Source organism: Pan paniscus, chromosome X, assembly GCF_029289425.2.
Source record: "Pan paniscus chromosome X, NHGRI_mPanPan1-v2.0_pri, whole genome shotgun sequence".
NCBI classification, from domain to species: domain Eukaryota; kingdom Metazoa; phylum Chordata; class Mammalia; order Primates; family Hominidae; genus Pan; species Pan paniscus.
Window position 1 is genome coordinate 147756126 of NC_073272.2, and position 20545 is coordinate 147776670.

The following is a 20545-nucleotide window of genomic DNA, read 5'->3' on the forward strand; positions in this document are numbered from 1 at the left end:
AACAAAATACCATAAACTAGGTAGCTACTAAACAACAGAAATTTATTTCTCATAGTTCTGGGAGCTAAGAAGTCCAAGATCAATGGACCCGCAGATTCAGCGTCTGGTGAGAGCCCGCTTCCTGGCTCTTACATGGCACCTTCTAGCTGTTTCTTCACGTGGTGGGAGGGGCTAGCTAGTCCTCTGAAGTTTCTTTTATAAGGACACTAATCCCAATCATGAGGTCCCTGCCTTCATGACCTAATCACATCTCCAAAGGCTCCACCTCCTAATACCATCACCTTGGGGATTAGGGTCTCAACATATGAATTATGGGGGGACACAAACATTCAGACCAGAGCAGTCAGATATCTTTTTAAAAAGAATGGAAGAGGACAGTGTTTAATATTCTCAATGCTGATTAAGCAACCAAACACAGTGCAATTTTATTTTAGGACTGATAGTTGGTCTAGCCTAACTGAATTGGGTTTTTCCAGCACTTTTTGCACAGCCTCAAATTTAGCCTTCTGATACCTTTTCAACTGACAAGGAAGTTAGCTGTTCTTGCTAAAGGTCATCATCATTGCAGGCTGCTGTAGTTTATTGCCCTTAACCTGGCAGAATTCCCTTTAACAGGTTCAATTTTCATAAAGTCTTTTCTGCTTTTTTGGAGCAGCCATAATTTAGTGCCCCCAATTAACTGAGGGAGCTAAAATTTCATACATAGTTAACTACATCTTCAATCAGTATTTGGTGCCTAGAAAATAAGTCCCCAGTGGACATTTGCCCCTGCAAGTCATGTTGCACTGAAAAATTTGGGCCTGTTCGCAGACTGTTTCTCCTTCAAATGTTCAAGTCAGCAATGATAGCAGTCAGCTAAGTAGAGAGTGTTTCTGAGAAAAAGAGTGCTCAATGCTACTCTGGGGTATCTGACAAAGAAATGGAAGTGACTTTAACTTCCTCCAAGTAGACGAGTCAATAGTTATTATTATTCACTCTTCATCCCATGTTAAATAAATGAGGGTCCCCAAGAAGCTATACATTCTCTTCTAATGGGTTGTTACTGTTGTGTAGAAGCAGTTACTCAACCCAGTTGCTGTCAGGACCTCACCGATTATAGATGGTTCAGATATGGCAGCTCACCCTGTACCCTCATCCAAATCCCTGGAAGAAACATCTCTGAAAGGTTTGCACAGATTTCTGACTGGGATGAACACTTCAGCAAAGGAGAGACAGAGTCCTGTCCCTTTGGAGGAGTCAAGAGTCCCTTTTGGAGTCAGGAGGTCTGGGCTCTGGACTCAACTCTGCCATTGATTCCTTGTGTGAGCTTGCACATGGCTTTTCCCCAAATCCTGCATCTGTTTCCCCCACTCCAGATCTTTGATTGTTGCCTGCTATCACTACACATTGCAGGAGAATTGAAAACAGGTATCTACTCAACAAATGTCCATAGCAGAATTATTCATAATAGTCCAAAAATAGAAACAACTCAAATGTCCATCAGCTGGTGAATGAATAATCAAAAATGCAGCATGTCCGTATAATAAAAACTTATTCAACCAATAAACAGGAATGAAGTACTGATACATGCTATGGTAAAAATTAACCTTGAATACATGATGTTAATTATGCTTATTGAAAGAAGCCAGAAACAGAAGGCCACAAACTGTATGATTCCACTTATATTAAATGTCCAGAATAGACAAATACATAGACACTGAAAGAAGATCAATGGTTGTCAGAGGCTGGGGGAGGGAGAATGGAGAATGACTGCTTAATAAGTACGGGGTTTCCTTTTGGGGGTGATGAAGATGTTCTTGAATTTGTTAGTGGTGAGAGTTATACAACCTTGTGAATATACTGAAAACCACTGAATCATGCATTTTAAAATAAAAAATCACCATAATAGCTTGTTTGAATTATGGATTCCAGTCAAGAGTGGAGACCAGATCATCTATATTTTTAAGAAGTGGCCAGGTAACTCTAACGGTCAGACAAGTTTATAATGACTTTTTATTAAGGGCCCTATTCAGCTCTACTATTTGACTTCTTGCTGTTCAGATTATTCATTTGTTCGTCCATGCGCCATTCACTGTGCACTTGAATAAATGTATCAGACAGCTCGTGGTAAAGATATGTGGAATAGACAGTTCTCACCCTAGTGAAACATACATCTAGTGCTTTGGTTACAAGAAATGTTTCTAAATGCCTTTTAAATTTTAATTCACATTCTATTAAACAACCAAACAAACTACTATAGAGAGCTCAGCACATCTACTTAATAAAACATTTTTTAGATGGAAAACGAGAATCATGATGTTGAAGAGTAGCTTCTCACCAAATTACCCTTCTTAGAGCTAGTCCTGCAGGGTCTATGACTAACTTCCAGAATCCCTTTGGTTAAATTAATAACCAAGACACTCAATGGTCTTTTGGAGCGCAATAATATGGAAGACTCCATACTGAGACATCATTTCTGTGGCAGCTCTAGTCCATGGCAACACAGAAGGCTGAACACATTCAAGGTTTGGGGGAAAGCCTTTCTAACTCATGAATAGGAGGGGGCCTCACAGCAGATGCCTCTCTTGGCACTAGGAAAGAAAGCTGCTTCTCACACTGTCACTTGCTGTCATAAAGCCTAGAAAATTCTGTGATTGGCCTTGAAAAAGAAATGAAACCACTATACAATGGTGTGATTGAAATTTCAAAAAGGGTGCCACACTAATTAGTGCTTATGATTCGGAGACAAATTGCTTGAAATGATGCTGATGTTTTTGAATGCAATAGAAAAATATATATTCTCAATCAAGAGTAGGCTCTCGAAAAGGTTTTTTTTTTTAATTGAATTGAAAAAAATAGGAGGGTTCATAAAAAGAGGTAGCAGAGCAAGATTCTCCCATGCACACTTTTAGAATTATGGCAGATCCTGCTACTGCCTATCTTCTGTGCATTCAGGGAGCGTCAATGTCTTCAAAGTGGTCTCTCCATACCAAGAGGAATGAGATTTGATGAAGAGGGAAGAATGATGCAACCAAATCATTCACTTTCCTGCAAAAATATTTCTACTTTGGATAGAGACAGAGAACACCATCCATTTTTTAAAACTAGAATGCTGGGAGCTTCGTGAGACTCTTTTGTTCAAGCCTCCAGGCCTCTTAGCGCAACTAGGTGGGGCACACCTGGAATAGAAAGCCCTATGGAGGGACTTCTGCCTATCTGGCTGGCTGCAGCAGATACTCCCACTTACTCCTCTCCTCCCCTCTTTTTTCACCCCTCATCTATCCTCTTCCCTTTCTGTCTGTCACCCTTTGTCTACCCTGCCTCAGGCTTTGTTCTAGGTTCTGCGGAACCAGAGATAAGTTAGCCTTGTTCTTGTCCTAAGGGAGCTCACAGCCAGTGAGGGGACACAGACAGCAGACATATGAATACCAGGCCAAAAAAATTCCCGTTTCAGAGGTGTGCATAGGAGGGAGCAAGTACTGGTAGCTTCGCTTGGTAGTGGTATGGCAGAGTAGATGGGCAGGGGCCAGCAAGGCTTCCCTGGGGAGAGGAGAACGATGAGTCAGATGCTACGATTTCCTGCAGAAGAGAGGTACATTTTCAATGCAAAGGGCTTTGACCAGTCCACATGTTTGTGGGAAAGTAGGAGGAAGCCACATGAAGCCTGGACCTTTAGGTGTTTGGATGTGCCTTTTCAGGATGATGGGGTACAAAGGCTGCTGACTTCCTGATTTCCACTGGGGATGCCTGGTTTTTCTTTTCCATGTCTGGCCCTGTAATTTTGCCATTTAGTCGCAGCAAACATGCTAGGGGGTATTGCTTGTGGGAAATTTATTAAATATTTCAAACTAAATGTGGTTAGTGGAGGATTATAGAACACTTACTTTGTTACTTTGGTTAAGGGCAGGGGAGAATCTTTTTTTTTTTTTTTTTTTTTTTTTTAAGGAAAAGGCTACCCTGATTATCAGAACCCCATGAAATAAAATAAGGGCACCTGTTTTCTTCCTCGGAGGAAATAATTTTTAAAAAGCAAGACCCCTTCCAGATTTCTAAGGGCTCCCGGGTTCTTGAATGCTTATGAAATAAATGTTATTTTCAGGATAGAATGTGCCTGCTAAAAATCACAGACCAAGAAGGCATCTCTCTGGCTACTAAATACTTGGGCTGTGGTGTGGTGGACGTGACAGGCTAGAATTTCAGGATGAGAGACTCTTTCCTTCTTTCTTTTGTGCTTTGGGATATAACAGTGCTGGGGAGCTTGGTTATTCATGCACCCATCTTATGACAAGAAGACCATGCATGGTAGTAACCTACATTTGAGAGCTTACCCCAAGGGTGGCTTAGAGTTTAGATTAATTAATATTTGTTCAGATATTATCTAATGGAATCCTTGATCTTGTAGAATGGGGAAAATTAGAGAAGGACAAGCCCTGTAATGTTTCTTTATGGAATTGAGGCTGTCCATTAGGTCTTTTATGTCTAGTTTAAGTTTACCACACGTCGTCACTTATATATACATTATTATTTTCCTGTTTAGCATATAAAATCTAAAGAAATGGTAATACAGCCATGAGGTATTGCAAGTAATCTGGTGATGAGAAAAACAGAGACATATTGCTTATTTCTCACTTTTTTCTCATGTTACTGAATGCCCTTCCCTTCTCTAGTTGTTTCCTTGTGATTTTGTGCCACAGTTTAGCACTGCACATGTCCTAATTCTGCAATACGGTTTGCTGAGTATCTCTAGGTGTGGAGAATAGAGCTGAAATAAAATGTATTTTTAGGCCATAGTTAACTCCTACTTGCTCGTGCACAGAGATGTAGTGCTGAATAGGACATGGGCTTTGGAGGGAGCAGAAGTTGCATAAGAACCACAGTCTTGCCCTACAGGTAACAAATACTCACAGAGCAGCTGCCATTTTTTCACTTATTAGGTAAGTGAACTTGAATAACATGTTTAACTTTTCCAAACCATGGTTTTGTCATCTGTAAAATGGGAATAATCACTCCCATGCTCAAACCCCTGCACTGTCTTCCAATCACAATCAGAATAATATCCTGGGCCTTTACCATGACCCTAGGCAGGGTTTGCAAACTATCCTAAAGAGAAGAATCACCCGAATCACCCAGAGTTTTTGCTAAAACTTTTCAATTTTGTGCCAGAAGACTGGCACTCTCTCAAATACTAGTCTTGTATTAATTATTGGTGATTTCAATACCGACATGGATGAAATTCAAACACCTTGGCCTCTCAGTTCCTTGACTTCCTCCTCTTCTCCTGTGACCTTCTTCTCTACCCCCTCAGCCAGTCACTCCCATGGCATACTTTAGCTCTTCTCATTACCAATAACTACAACTCCCACAAACTCAATGTCATCTATCCTATTCTCTTTCCACCACTTCCCATCTTTCTGGCTCCATCTAATGCTCTATCTCCAGTCATCACTTCAACCATAGCGGACCGTACAATTGATTGATCCTACAAACTTTTCACTCTGATGTCCCCTCTTCCCTCCTTAATTGCATGGACAAGCATTTTAATTGCTTCCTATACGTAGCCTCAACTCTCCTGCACCCCTTTCACTTTGTTTAGCAAAACCACAATCTCAGTTAAATCTGTCTCTCTGCCTGCTTTGCACTGTACTTGTGCAGTCAGTCATGACAGGGAAAAAACTCGCAACTATGCTGGCTGGTATCACTCTGAATTCATGACCGTGAACCTCAAGTGGACCCTTAATGCTGCTCAGCAATTGTAAAAGGTTTGTCAGCTTCTTCTACTCTTCCACTCTCCAAGATGACTATTACATACCTTTTTCTACTAATCAAGCTTCCACCTCCTCCTTTCTATATTCATTTTCAGCTGATAAACATGCGTCCTATTATTCACTGAGAAAACCGAAGCAATCAGAACAGTTTACTCACATTCCTTCCACTATATCTACCAACCTGCCTTCCTTCCTGTTAACTTAATGAGCTGTTAGTGCTCAATCTAATGGTGAGTTCATTGTCCTTATCTTATTTGACCCAGCAACAGCTTGTTGACACAGTTTACCATTCCTATCTCTGGGACACCCCCAAACTCTTGGTTTACCTTCTACTTCACTAGTTGCTCCCCACCAATCTCCTTAAACTACTTTGCTGGCTCCTCCTCACCTCCCCATTCTCTAAACACTGGAGTTGCAGAGTCAGTCCTTAGACTTTTCCGTCTATACTTATTTTCTTGGTGTTGTCATCCAGTTTCATAGATTTAAATAGCATCTATTTGCTGACAACTCCCAAATTTATATCTCCAATCCAGACTTGATCAGCCTATATAAAAACAATGCAGCTTACCTGCATCCACAGCACTGGCAATTCCACTTATTGGGTTATGTTTTGTTTGTTCTTTAGCATGTAGCTATATCTAATGTACGATGTCATTGTTTAAAAGCCATAATCTTGCTCTGTCATCCAGGATGGAGTTCAGTGGTGCAACTACAGCTCACTGGAACCTCGAACTCCTGGGCTTAAGTAATCCTCCTGCCTCAGCCTCCAGAGTAGCTGGGACTACAGGTGTGTACCATCACACCCGGCTATATCATTTTTAAACATGTTTATTTTCTGTCTTCCCCTATTAGAACATAAGCTCCATCGAGAACATAAGCTCTTTTGTTGGTGTGTGGGTTTTTTTTTTTTTTTTCTGATGTATTCCTAGTGCCTAAAATGGTATTTTCCATGTAGTAGGTGATGAGACTATTGAATCAGAATTTCCATGGAAAAGCCCTGGCAATTTGTATATTTGACATGGGTCCAAGGCGATTACCTTATATTGGGGAGGTTGGAGGAAAGAGTTCTGGCCTAATTAAACTTTTCATTGTCTGCCCCCTCCTAATCTGCTTGACCTAATTTTAGCTACTCTGTGTACTGCCCATGTTGTTTTACCACATTGGTCTTTTCATGATTCTTATAACATGCCAAATATCTTCAGACCCCAGGACATTTGCACTTGCTATTCTCCCTGCCTGGAATATTCTTTGCATGACTTTCTATATCAGTTTATTAAGGACAATATTTAGTTTGTTTGGTTTAATTTGGTTTATTCAGAACTGATAAATATTTAGGGCTGTGCTTGAAACACCCTCCAAGAGGCCTTTCCTCCTCCCATCATTCTCAATCCTCTACCTTTTTTCATAGCACTTAGCACTACCTGGAATTAGACAATACTTTTTTTTTTGTCTGTCTGGATTACTGTGTGAAAGTAATAATAGCTAACACTTGACATCTGCCAGATACTATTAAAAGTACGTTGCATATAATAATTGTTTTAATCTTTACAACAACTCCAATGTTGTAATTTTACCATATCCATTTTGTGGACATAGAAAACTGAGGCACATGGAGATTAAGTAACTAGCTCAAGGTCATACCACCAGTAAGTAGTACAGTTTGTGAATCTGGCTCCTGAATCTGCCTCTTGTTAGTTGACTTGAAGATAAAGAGGTTTGTCTATTTTCTTTACCATTGTATCTCCAGGGCTTAGAACAGTGCTAGGCACATAGTGAGTGTTCAATAATGTTAAATGTTGAATCACTATGGCTTGTATTAGTCTTTTAGGGCTGCTATAACAAAACACTGTTTTGTTTTTTTAAAAAATACACCAGACTGGGTGTCTTATACATCAGAAATTTATTTTCTCACAGTTCTGGAGACCAGAAATTCAAGATCAAAGAGTCTGCAGGTTTGGTCTCTCTTGAGGCCTCTCTTCTTAAATTTACAGATGGCCACCTTCTCTCTGCATCTTCACATGGCCTTCCCTCTGTGTGTGTCTGTGTCCTAATCTTGTTGTTTTATCAAGACACCAGTCCTTTTGGAATAGGGCCCCACCCTTAAGGCTTCATTTAACCTTAATCACCTCTTTAAAATCCCTATATTTAATTATACTCACATTTGGCATTAAGGTTTCAACATATGAATTTGGGGAGAGGTATAATTCAGTCCATAACAGGCTGAAGCCCAGTTCCTAGAGAATCAGGATACCAAAATCAGAGTTGCTGCCAAAGACCAGAGATGCCAGGGAAGAGAGAAATTCATGTGCCATGTACTCCATTGGTTTTCAAACTCGTGTGTGTGTGTGTGTGTGTGTGTGTGTGTGTCTGAACCCATTTCTCAAAAGAATTCTTCCATCTTCTATGGAAGCCTATTATAGCAAGCATGGAAACAGGGGTTCACTGTTGGGAGCTGAGGTGGAAGGCTGGATGGACCCCAAGCACTCACTGGGGACCCACAGACCGTGGAGGTCTCTTGACCAAATCTCAGCACCTCACTTTACAGAAAACACTTTTGAGTCTATAAAGGAGCTAGAACACTCTCTACATTCCCCATGTCTAGCAACAGGCTTGATCTCAGCTCGAAGAGAAAGCCAGAATGTCTAGGTCAGCATTCACGGGCTCCAGCAGGAAGCCTGGAAGCTTTGGCAACAGGGAACCAGGCTAGGCCTTAAACCAAGAGAGTTTAAGTTTCAGGTGGCCATCACAACTATACCAGGTGTAGTTGGGAGGCTCAACCTCATCCCAATCAAAATAATGACCACGCTGCTGCTGCCTTTGTATTATTGGCAACTCATCATCTTAAATGAGAGGTTTAAGCTGTTTGAATGAGACAAAATCCTGCAGTTAAAGTTCTCTGATTGTATAGATCTATATAGCCTTCCTTCTAAAGCACTGGAACTGTTGAAAACACTAGAAATCACTCCCAAATGCCTGAATTCAAATATTATTTCAGTATGCAAATTACAGTCATAAAGCATAATGAAGCACATTTGAATATCAAGTACAAAAGTCACCATATAAATATAAAATAGGAGTGAATGAATGTGGTCAGCGTTTTATTTTATAAATGCAATTTGCCTCCTGAAGACTTTAAAGAGCTTCTGACCAATACTTGGAGAACCCAGCTGAATTCCATAACCAGGAATTTTATTTTTCTAACTATGAAGGAGGCAAGAATATGAATGTGTGTGTGTGTGTGTGTGTGTGTGTGTGTGTGTAATTTTGTCCTGTTTTCCATATTTCTCCATACTATCCTATTTTTAAGTAGGCTATCTAGCTTGGCCATTCCTTGCCTCAAGGATTTTTTTCAGGTTTGAAGTCAGATATATGCCCTGGACTACCTTACTGGAAGGGCTATGAAGATGGAAGAACTCAGGGGAATGGCCGCAAGGGTCATGTAGAAGAGATGCCTTACTGAAGAGTCAGGGCCTCAAGTAACAGAGCTATAGCCCTGAAGGGCCCATGACGACTGAGACAATATTTTTCCTAAGAAGAACCAGCTTCATGACCTGGAGTTCTCCTCAATGCTTTGGTGTCGTCTAAGTCCCTGGGGTTTTTGTATAATCACAGGTGTGGTAGAGTCCCCACCAATGACTAAGTTTAGATAGCCTACCATTCCAAAAGTATAGGACCTCAGAAGTAGAGTTAATATGGTTTAAACAAAATGTGTATATATATAATATATAATATATGTATTTTATATAATGTATATCATATATGTATTATATATAATGTATATTATATATTATGTATGTATTATATATAATATATATGTGATATTTCTTTGACTTAACCCAAACTTGTGTCCGGCCCAGAACATAAATGAGAATGAAGGCCTCATCTTTGTCAAATGCCTTGCTTCTGCTCTTTTCTTCCTTCTCAACAGTTGTATCCCATTACATCTTTTAAATTACATAGATAATACGAGAGTACATTCTTGTTAAATAAGATTCTGAAATTTCAGTTGCTTCAGTCAAGATCCAGTTCAAGATTTCTATTTTGTAGGAGGTCTTTCCCATCCTTATTTCTGTCTAATGACTTAACTCTGTCTTATTAGTACTTCAGATATTAGTTTGTTTCCCATAACCAGGACTCATTATTGATCACTTAAAGATATTCTAGAGTTTCATTTATGTAAGTTTTATCTGAGTAGATTACCATTTCTCAGGGGAAAGGGTTATATAAGGGCCTTTATTTCTTTGATAAAACTCATGCTCAATTCAGGCTGGGCACGGTGGCTCATGCCTGTAATCTCAGCACTTTGGGAGGCCGAGGCAGGTGGATCACGAGGTCAGGAGATCGAGTCCATCCTGGCTAACACGGTGAAACCCCATGTCTACTAAAAATACAAAAAATTAGCCGGGCGTGGTGGTGGGCACCTGTAGTCCTAGCTACTCGGGAGGCTGAGGCAGGAGAATGGTGTGAACCCGGGAAGCGGAGCTTGCAGTGAGCCGAGATCGTGCCACTGCACTCCACCCTAGGCGACGGAGCAAGACTCCATCTCAAAAAAACAAACAAACAAACAAAAAAACTCATGCTCAATTCAATAACTCAAAGCATTTGCAGAGTGCCAAATTCTGTGCCAAACAATGTATCAGGGATTTTTAAATTAATGAACAGATTAATTGCTTTTGGAATGAGAAGGTTCTGACCAGATTTAGAAGAGGAGAAACTCAAAGACATAAGCACTGAAACTGCATAACCTTCACTGACCTTGCAGTCACTCCCTTTGCACTTGGATATGAAAGATTCTATGGTTCTCAGCTTTAGGAAAACTACACTTATCCCTGCACCATTCTCTGTCTTTTTCTATTTGTCTGAAACCAATTCTCTGTACATTGTTAAAGACAGCCCTATCCATTAAGAAATGTATCTTCACTGGTTACTCTAGTGTATTGTTTGGGTCAGCATAGATTTTCTCAAAATGTGGCCCAGTTCTCTAGGGTGCTTGATAGAATGCAGATTCCTGGGCCAAGTACTAGACCTTCAAAATAATATTTGCAATGAGCCTGAAAATCTGTATCATAACTTATCTACCCCAGGTGATTCTGAAGTAGTATCTGAGAGCCGTATCTCTAGTACCTCTGCGGCCACTGTGGTGAATTCCATCTTGGTTCTCAGTGTCTTCACTTCATCCCATCTTCCTTAATCACACAGAGAAGTCTGTCTCCTCTTTCTGAATGGCTCTCTCTAGTTTGAAGAATCAGTTCTTCCTTAGATGCAAAGCAGATATGCCTAACAAAAACTGAGCTCAGTGGCCGCCCCAGCCGATCATTTATTTAACCATTTCTATTGTCCAATTTTCGGCAATTCTCCACTAATTCCAGAACCTAGATATCTTCAGGGGTGTCATCTTCCATAAACTTTCATAATTTGAGCTGTATCATAATACCTTAAATGAACGTTAGTAGTGGTGTCGGCAACAATTCCACCAATGAAAAAGGAAGTTATGTGTACATTCAAAGTGATGTACACACACAGAAGCTGTTTCCCACATACTCAAAATATTAAACATGTGTATTAATTCCAGTGGTATTTATTGTTCATTTTTACATACTAGATGCTATGCTAGGCAAAGGCTAAAAAGTGTTAAGAAATAATTTTCATCTCAATAGAGTTTAACAATGCCATAGGTGTTAAGACTTTTAATTGAGCAATTCTTATGTGTGGTCTGTATCTTCCCATTCTAGAGCAAGTGGTCAGGGGAACCTCTAGCTTTTTATTGGTGTTTGGCTGCTCAGCTTCCAACAGAGAAGGGTGAAAATGAAAGAAACCACTTATTAAGCCAATATTTAATGAATACCAGGCACTGTTCAGGGTCCTGGGGACACAATGGAAACGAAAAGAGGCATGGTTATTGCCCTCTTGGAACTGACAATCTAATGGGAGATACGGGCAATAAATACTTAAATGAACAGATGAAATTCATATTGTGAAATGCATAAACTCAGTGAGATGTCATAGTATATTCTAGGGTGTGGTGGGGTAAAGCAAAGATAAAGAGAAGTAGATGGATTCAGGATATATTTTTGAAGTAGAGCTATCTATCCAAGTTTGCTGATAGTTTGGATGTGGTGGCATAAAAGACCAAAAGTAATCAGTGATAACTCCTAGATTTCTGATTTATGCAACTGAGTGGATGATGGTGCTCTTTATTGGTATGAGAAAGACGAGGCATATAACATCGGTGGTAGATGTGCTGAGGACCTAAAAGCTCTAAATTAGATATGTTATAATTGACATGTTCTATGAGAAATGCAAGAGTATATTTTGACATGTGAGCATAAAATTCAGGGAAGGGCCAGGGCTGGAAATATAACATTGGTAGTCATCAGCCTATATGTAGGCTAATTTAAAATTCCTGAGAACAGAATATGGATAGAGAAGAAAGAGAAACCAAAAGCTTAAATTTTTTTTTGAAGAGACACTCAAACTCACTAGTTAACTAGGAAATATAAATTAAAAGAAGAATGAGATCATCCAATGGACAAGAAGACTCAGAAAAGTGAAAAATGCCAAATTTTGGTGGGGATGTGGCATCAAGGAGCCCTCATGTACTGTTGTTGGCAAGTGGAGACTGGAGCAGCCATTCTAGTGGGCAACCTGGTAGTACTCAGCCAAATTAAACACCCACTCCATGACCTCGTAATCCAGTTCCTGGGATTGTAGCTCAAAGGAATATTCACATGGGCCAAATGGGGGACATAAGCAAGGATGTTCATGGAAATTTTGACAATCAAAAAGTGGTGGTGAGTTGGAGATAATTTGTGCATCTCCAACTGAAGGAGAGGATGGGCAGGATGTGGCGTGAGTACTATGCCATGCTCAGTAGTGGACCAAAGGGATCTAACTAGTGCTCAGTAAAAAAAAAGCCTGCCACATATTATGCAATGCCATTTATGTAAGGTAAAATATATGCATACAGGTAACCATGTGAAATGATGGATATGCTAATCAACTTGATTGTGGTAATCATTTCACAATGTATACATATACCAAATATGTTATACACTGTAAATATATATAATTTTTTATTTGGCAATTATACCTCAGTGAAACTGGAGAAAAACATGCACATGAAATGACTCTCTGTTTCATAAGAACAGCTACAAACAAAAGGATATACATTGATTATATGAGAATGGTTATCCATGAGGCCAAAGGGAAATGGGATTGGGAGTTGTCGATGAGAGGGAACAGATATATAAATAAAACAAGAGAAGGGCCTTGTGCTGTCCAATTAAAGGGCCATGATTTGAGAACTAATAAAACCCAATACACTTGAGGTTCAAATCAAAAGGAGAGAGATGAGAAAAGCAGGTACCAGACTGAAGAGCACCAGCATTTAGAGGTCAGGTGAGTTGAAAACCTGAGTCCACCAGGTAGGCTTTGTGTGCACCATGCCCTCAGACTAGATGCAAGATGTATTCACATATTTGCTTCCTGCGTGACCTCAGAGGATTCTCTCTTCTTGTTGTCAGGAATACTCAGAGGTTTCTCTCTTCTTGTCAAGAACTTCAATCCTCCCCCACCTTGGCAAAGGTTTTGTAAGTTTTAACACTGGAGATATATAACACATAATTCAGAATAACCATTTCTGATTTGTTTCGGGAGACACTTTCCTTCAACTATTTAAGAATAAAAGGGGCAACAAAAATATACTGTGCCTCAGTTTTCTCAGATATGAAATGGTGATCATTTGGTTTTCATCAACTTGTGCCTGGTCTATATTGTCAGCCTCCTAACTGATTTCCTCACCTGAGAGCTCTCCTCCAGTACTCCCTTTATATTGCCACAATGATATTTATAAAGATAAAAATGGGATCGAGTTATTTCCCTCATTAAAAGTGTTGCATGACTCACCAATGTCTTCAGAAAAATATTCCCTGCCAGGAGCAAGGCAGCGTGATGTTGGAAGAAACTCAGGGGTTTTGGGGTTAGATAAACAACTTGAAAATTAACTATCTATATGACCTTAAGCAAGTTACTGCACCTCTGAGTTTAGTTTCTATACCTGTAAAATATAGACAATAATTCTCGCCTTACAGGGCAGTGGTTCTCACTATTTAGTATGTATTAGAATCACCTGGAGAGCTTGTTAAAACACAAAGTGCTGAGACCCACCACCAGAGCTTCTGATTCTTTAGGTCTGGGATGGACTTAAGAATCTGCATTTCTAGCAAGTTCCCAGGTGATGCTGATGTTACTGGGCACTTGACTACACTTACAGAACCATTATTACAGGGTATTGTGAGGACAAGAGATTATGCATGTTGAGAGCCTCCCTACTATGCTGTCTGTAAATGAAAGTTGCTATTGTTTCTTTCATGTCCCTCCAACCATTTGGTCTCCACTTCTCCAGTTTCATTGTCCACCACCAGCCTGCACACATCCTGTGTGCCAACCACAGCAAACCACTCACTGTTCCCTGAACCTCCGGTGTAGTTTTGCCCTTGGGGACCTTTGCCTGTGCTTGTCTTTCTTCCAAGAAGGTCCCCGCCCCTCCTCCCACCTATACCACCACCGCACTTTGGAAGAACTTCCTCCCCTTCAAGGCCCAGCTCAAATGCCCAGGAAGTTTCCGCACATCTTCTTCAGTTGAAATTAATTGCTCATTCCTACAACGCTTCATCCCTCTATTTGTTTATTTATTCATTTTGTAAATATTTATTGAGTATGTGCTAGGCTCCATGTTGGCTGCTGGGAATGAAATGTTGAGCAAAACCAGATATTATCCATGTTTCAAAGGAACGGAAAGTCTTTGAGGGGAAAAGAATTGTTACTCAAATAAATACAAATGAAAGTAAAATTACAATACTGACAAGCAATAAAAGAGGGAAGAACAGGCTGCTTTGAGCACTTTTAACAGAAAAAGATTTATAGAGGATTAAAATTCCCCTTTTTCTATATGAATTATTGAACTCTGTAAGGTTAGAATGGAGGAACAATACAAAAATGACTTGGGTTTGCACAGTGCTTTTTATAATGAACTTATTTTCTGGTCTATTATGGAGATAATTTCATTAATTCTCATAATAGCATGATGTGCAATCTCACCGCTAACACATATTGCGCACATACTAAGTTCATGCAAGTATTCTAGCTAGTACCAAGGGCTGTCAAAACAAATAAGGCGTGGCTCCTACTCTCAAATTGCTAACACCGCAGTGGGAGAGGTTATATTGCACACGAGTCTCAAACCCAAGGCATAGGAAAAAAGTCTAGGAAAAGGCGTCATCATCTAGTTCTCTCCTCCCGCACCAGAATGCACATAGTGACGCTTTCTCCCTTGTGTACCAGTGTTGCCCAGGATCAAGACCAGTGCCTGGTGTATGACGGACAAGTGATATCTGTTAGGTGAATGAACACATCCCCACACTCGATGTGCCTGTTCAGGCTTCCATCATAATTGCCCTACACTGTTACAACCTGACCTTCCTGGCTTTAGCCATGCCACCTGCAAGCCATCCCCCTTACCACAGCAAAAACAACAACAACAAAAACCACCACCGTGCAACTCGCAACTCTACTATCTGGTATTTAAAACCTGCCAGTGCTCCCTCTGCTCTTGGGAAAAGTCCATTATGTCTCATGTGGGCTATGAGGCCCTTTGTGATCTGGGTCTGATGTATATCTTCTGCCTCAGCTGCTGTCCATCTTCTGCCTCAGCTGCTGTCCAGCAGCACTGCCCCCCGCCCACCCCCTACAATGTGGTCCAGCCAGAGTGTGATGCTTGTGGTTCCTTGAATGTGCCAAACTCTTCCTCCTCTGGAAACTTCATCCCTCACTTCTGTTCCCACTGCCCACCGCTGATAAATATAAGCTAAAAGTTAAATTTCCCAACTTTGAGATAACCTGCCAATAACTTCCTTATATCCTTTCTTATATCCTCAACTTTCTATCTGAGGCTGGGAGGATGAAGTTAATTATTAATGATGATTAACAATTGGGATAGAATTCCGGTGGGTTTACAGAACAATTGTAGCTCCTGACCTAACAACCCTATTCTCAAATTAATTTTGGAGAAATATATGATCGTTTAATGAGTGAACACAACAGCTTCCATAGGAGATCAGGTAAAGTAATAGTGGCCTGCCCTTAAAAAACAAGCTCCCCTATTTTGTTAATCAATGAGGGACTAAGAGTGTTGTTGCTTGTGGCTCTGCTAGGAACAGACCATATCTGCACATTTTAGTTTTCCTGATTTACAAACTGAAAATCCATGTGTCCTTATTAACAGTGCTTTTGACCTTGGATGGGTCTGCCCCATAGATCCAAAGCATAGTGTAAAGAATGGCAAACTGAAGGCCATAGCCCAGTCACATGGCTGCTCCTCAAAGGAAGGCTCCAGTCTCTTAGGAAAGTCTGCATCCTCTTCCTGACATGTTGTTGACTGTTAACACCTGGCCTTTCAGTGCCATTAGAATAAACATCATTAAAATATTGTGGCACTTCTGCTTTTAGTAGAACTAGAAAGCCGTGAAGCATGCAAACAGAGCATGAAAATGAGAGACACCAAGGATGGTTGTGAAACTTTTTCAGACCTAAGAAAAGTTTTACTTCAGTCTGCATTTTGGTTTTGGTGGGAGTCCACATGATTTCCTTCACTTAAAGCAGTCGATCCATGTCTGTGTTCTAACTAGCCTCTTCTTGGTTACATGGTTAACTGGCCTCCACAGAGCCAATTTGGGCAATTCTGACAAGGTCAGGCAGTGGAAATGTCCAAGCATAGATAGACCTCTGGTGCCCGTTGCCCATTCAAAAAAGTCAAAATGTGAAGCCTGACTTATAGACTTCTGAGCAAATGTTCAGTGAGCTGAAACACCCTGGGAGACCATGATTATATCCTATGAGGATCCTCAGGGACAAATCAGTTTGTCCTATAATATAGTTGTATGCCTATCTTCTCCATAAGCGTGTCAGTCTCTGTAAGGTGAGAATTCTGATCAATCTTTTCTCTGTCTTTCAAAATCCCTTTATTCCCTCCCCCATCCTTCTCCTGAACACGTGTACAGCTTCTGGCACAGTGCCTTACGGGACTCCAGGAAATTTCTTGAATGAAAAAATATCTTATATTCATGTTTGTGAGACTCAGCTATGCTGGCCTCTCACCACAGTTCAATCCATGTGAGGTATAAAGTAGAATGCCCTAAACAGTTCTCTGGAACCTCACCCTTCTGGGGGTTTAATACTGAATTTCCGGAAGACTTCCCAAAGCACGGGCTCTGAATCCAATGGAGTAGGGAGGTTTATAAATAGCAAATTTATGCCTTTTTCTGCTAGAAGTTGCTTTTCATTTAATTAGTGAAAAAAATCAGTGTTACTATTTTTCTTCCTTTCTTTTAATGATAAAAAATATAGCCATCATGTTATCCTTTTATAAGTATATTGCTGATTACATATCCTGATTCTTAATTTTTCTACTGTCTGTCATACCTGAACCCTATTTATGAAGTTAATTCATCTGAAAAAGAAATCACCCCTGCCATTTCTCAGTTCCTGCTTGTCTCACAGGTGACACATGAGTTCCTGGATACATTCAGGCAAGACCTGAAAGTATAAAATGTTCCAGGGCTGTAAATAATGTTAGGAAACCATTCTGCCACAGCCCATGGGGACAAGTAAAAGAAACCCTGGACACTGCCATTCTGGTAAGCTGCTGTCAGTTGAAATGTACACAACATTTTGTTCTCTCTGTTTCTAAGAAAGGAGTTATAAATATGAAAGGGCAAACCAAAACATTCGGACGCTTAGATAACTCTATCTCTGATGAGAATCCATGCTGTCTAAAAGTAGGCTGGGAACTGGTTAAATGAAGAGGTCCTAGAGATTCCCATTCAAGAACCCTGGAAGGACAACATGAGTAATTTTCATCTTAATTATTTATTGTTGCTCTGGATACCAAAGGCTGTTAGTAAAAACTAACACAACAAATTTCTAAATAATAAAGTTGAGAAATTGTTGGCTTGGGTCTGAGCCGATGGTTCCTATTCTGACTGGGTCCCTTTCAAGTGAAAATCATTTGTCATATTTCAGCCTTCCATTTTCTCTAGCCAGATGTCTTGGAGTGATCCTTGAAGCCTTTCACACTCCACATCCAAACCATTAGGAAATCTTATGGGCTTTACCCTCCAAGTTATGTGTAGAATCTGACCATTTCTAACCAACTCCACTGCTAACTACCCCAATTTAAACCACAATTTACTCTCACCTGGATGATAAATAGCCTCTTTCTTTGATCTGTGGGTTTACACATTTTATCACAATTGAAAATTAATTGGCTATTAATTTATCAAATAGTTTTTGTTCCCTCTCTTTCTTCTTTTTTGGGGGCTTCAGTTACGTATGTATTAGGGCACTTGAAGTTGTCCCACAGCTCACTGACACTGCTTATTTTATTTGTTTATTTTTAATTCCTTTGTCTCTGGGTTTCATTTTGGACACTTCCTATTTATATATCTAACAAATTTATTAATTTTTTCTCATGCAATGCCTAATCTGCTGTTAATCCAAAATCCAGGTTACATTTTATTTTAGTCATCATCATTTTCATCTATTGAATTTCAATTTGAATCTTTTTGCATTTTCCATCTTTACTATGTTCAGTCTTTCCTCTGGCTTCTTGAGCATATGGAATATATTTTTAATATTTTTACCTACTAGTTCTATCATCTGTGTTAATTCTGGGTCAGTTTCAATTGATTGAAGTTTCTCTTTATTATAGGTGGTATTTTTCTTCTTCTTTGGATGTCTGATAATTTTTGATGGGATGCCAGACTTTTTTTTTTTTTTTTAGCTTGTAGGATATTGTATATTTTTATTTTCCTGTGGATATTCTTGAGCTTTATACTGAGACATAATTGCATTCCAACTTTTTGGGGGACTGAATTTGTGGTCACTAACCTTCATGGTACCCATAACCTTGCTACTAGACAACTTGTGTTACTGTGGAGTTTGGTACTTAGAAACAACTATCTACAAACTACTCCATGAGGTCTCCCTTGATGTTCATATATAGTGCTTGTTTGTCACTTTTCACATCTTGAGTTGGGAAGCTTTATACTGCTATTGACACTAAGCCTTCCCTAAGACTCACAACAACAGTAAGTCCTCACTTAACATCATTGATCAGTTCTTGGAAACTAACTTTAAGTGAAATGACACACAGCAGATTTTCAAGTAACATAATTTCCTTCAACACCGTTTTCTGATAATGTTGATTTTAAAAATTTGTTTTGTTATACATCATTTCACTTGAAGTCAATTTCCAAGAACCTATTGAAAATGTTAAGTGAGAACTTGCTAGACTTTACTCGTGTCCTTTCCATCTTTGTGTCTCCCCCACCTTGTTATACCCATTCCCACCCCAGGCCCACTGTCCTTAAAACTGTTTGGGGCCCTGGCCTATGATTGTTAATGAGCGTGGCTAAGGGCCTTCTAGATTTACACTCGGTGATACTGTACATGTAGGCATCTGATAGCCCCCTAATGGCCCAATGACATCAGGAGTATCCTTTTCAATTAGAAAATTTAAGGCATCATTAAACAAACAAAAAACTTGATGTAGACATGTTAATACAAAGAACATGATTATAAGCAGGATTTTCCAAATTTCTAGTGAAAATCTGTTTTGCTTGCTTCTGATGCATCTATAATATAGCATAATCAGTACTTTTAGTATGAATTACAACTTAAATACATGTCATTTTCAAGTAGATGCAGATCATGTTTGTTAGGGGAGGAATAAATGATGACAAATGGAATTGGACCATAGCATTTCCTGAATCCAGACTATTGAAATCTGCTCTAAAGTGTTAAGAATTAGGTGGTACAAATGTATTCCCTCTTGAAAAGCTTTTGTTGTATAATTTCTATGTGGGGAAAAAAAGAAGGATAGATGACAGGTAATATATTTTTGCAAATGAAAACAGCATCTAGAGTCTGCCTGAGGAGAAATTGTCTACGAAGATCATGTTTCTGAATAAAAACAGGATTTCCTTTGTGGTTTAATTCAATGAGCAATTATGGTAAAACATCATTAACTCAGATATACTCATTTTCAATATGTGATCTTTTGGACACGGTGGACAGAAGGTTATTTTGTCTAGAAAATTTCTTCTTCATTTTTTTAAAAGATAATTCTTATCACTGCAATTTGTTTGGCCATTATCCATAACTTTGTCTTATTAGGTCCCCGTCCTTCTTTGTCCTTTTATACTTGTCACCATCCCAGCTACCCACAGTTCCATGCAGTTCATCTGTGGCTCATGTTCTGATCCTGATCTCACAAAGCAGAAATCCCATGAATTAACTGGGTAATGATCCTTTACCTGTGCACAGCACTTCTCACTTTATAAAAAATTTTATTTTTGTATTTCACTTAATCTTCATAAAAGGCTATTTTTCTCCCATTTTACAGGTATGAATATTGAGGTTCAGTGTAGCAGTCATTAATACTGTTCACCACATGTTTCTACTTCTCCTCCTCCTATACAGATGCTAAGATGGCATTTCCTGGCTTCTTTATGGTTTTGTGGAGCCAGATGACTGAAAACAATGAGTGGTTAGTGGCAGTAACACGTATCACTTCTGGGAAGAGCAATTAATTGTCAATAGCATACCCTCCAGAGTTCTCTTTTCTATTTGCCACGGGGACTGCCAATGTTTGCTATAGTAGCTGCTAAGTGACTACAATGGGCATGGAACGTGAGCTATGCTGGTATTTCCAAAAATGTCTTTGAGCTAAAAGAGTTAATTTT